Source organism: Asparagus officinalis, chromosome 6 (assembly GCF_001876935.1).
Source record: "Asparagus officinalis chromosome 6, Aspof.V1, whole genome shotgun sequence".
NCBI classification, from domain to species: domain Eukaryota; kingdom Viridiplantae; phylum Streptophyta; class Magnoliopsida; order Asparagales; family Asparagaceae; genus Asparagus; species Asparagus officinalis.
This window is the reverse complement of record NC_033799.1, coordinates 30,390,701-30,392,307: the sequence shown is the minus strand read 5'-3', so window position 1 is coordinate 30,392,307 and position 1,607 is coordinate 30,390,701.

Sequence of the window (1,607 nt, the reverse complement as noted above, 5' to 3'; positions counted from 1 at the left end):
ATAACCTATCTCTAAGAATTACCACCTAGCTCACTCCTCTTGGGACGACCTCGTCTCTCATCACACACTCCTCTCGATGTACAAGTGTATTACAAAGTGATCTCACAAATTAAGCACAAATACAACAAATTTGTTCTCTATAATGGATGAGAACTCTATGTAGGCTCACACTCAATTATTACAACTCTCACAACCCCAATAATACTATGTATGAAAATACTTAAGCTCAAGTGGGTGTGTGTAAACAATGAGTGAAATCAATACTAAACTCAAATATGAGATTTAGCCTAAAAACAATGATAATCAAACAAGTATATAAATATAAAGCTAGAGTTTGAGTTTAGAAAACTTCTCCAATGAATAATAAGAGAGAGAGAGGGATGAGTTGAAGCTCAAACACCAAAGGATGATCTCTTCTAGCTCTTGTGAAAATTTCTTCACAAACCAAACTCTTAAACAAACACTAAAACAAACTTAAACATTATTTAAACTTGTTTAAAAACTTTCTTGGATTCATTATAGAACTGAGAATATGTGGGGGTATTTATAGGAAACCCCAAAGCCAAGAAGAACCCAACAAAACCCGGCAAAAGACAAAAATAACGAAAAAAAAACTAGTCGTTACAGTATCAGTCGACTGATGGGTTTTATCAGTCGACTGATGAGCTGACTACTGTTATAGGCATTTTCCAGCTCATCAGTCGACTGACGACCTTATCAGTGTTGGCCTTCTTGTTTTGATGATGATTTAACAAACAATTTACATCTAATATTGTTTGTCTAGTGTTTATATTTTGTTATTTATTATAAACAAACAACATATTGGAGGTCGGACGGATTGCGTCATAACGATCATATCAAATGGAGGTTGGCGGATATAGTGGTTGAAGCAATGTAATTCAAGTTCAAGATCCAAGTTCAAGCTTCATCTGCAAGTGTACCAAGTCAAGCTTATTGAAAATCAAGATTGCTTGGGTAACATTTAGTTTAGGTGTTATATTATGTGTGTTGGTACTTTAAGCTCAATATAATATGCACACATATTTTATTGATTTCTTTATATATATATATATATATATAAGTTAAGTTTTGGTTTCTATGTATATTTAGTTATATATATACATACATGGTTTTGAGTTTTCAAGTTTTAATATGAAACAATTGAAAATACATTTCTTGTTTCATACTTACATGCATATATATGATTTTATCAATATCAATTTTATTTAGTTCAATGAAATCTTGTTTTAGTGCATTATATGTGTATTTTTGATAAAATACTATAATCATTGTTTATAGACTTCATAACAATAGTTTACACCTTTTTTCAAGCCTATAAAATTATTTTGTATTGTTTCAAAACATGGTTAAGCTAAAATGTCAAAACTCATATTCATATTTTCATGTTTTGGACTATTTTGTGAAATGATGATATTTTTTATTTAGGAGGTCTTTTCTGAAAACCAGTTTTTGTAGCATATGTATTATCATGTCTACAATTATTTTCCAAAGTTTTACATTTTTTGGAATTTGTTTGATATTTTTAAACAGTGTTTCAAAATCAAAAAATTAACTTTCAAACATGTTTTCTCATATGTCAGTTTGCG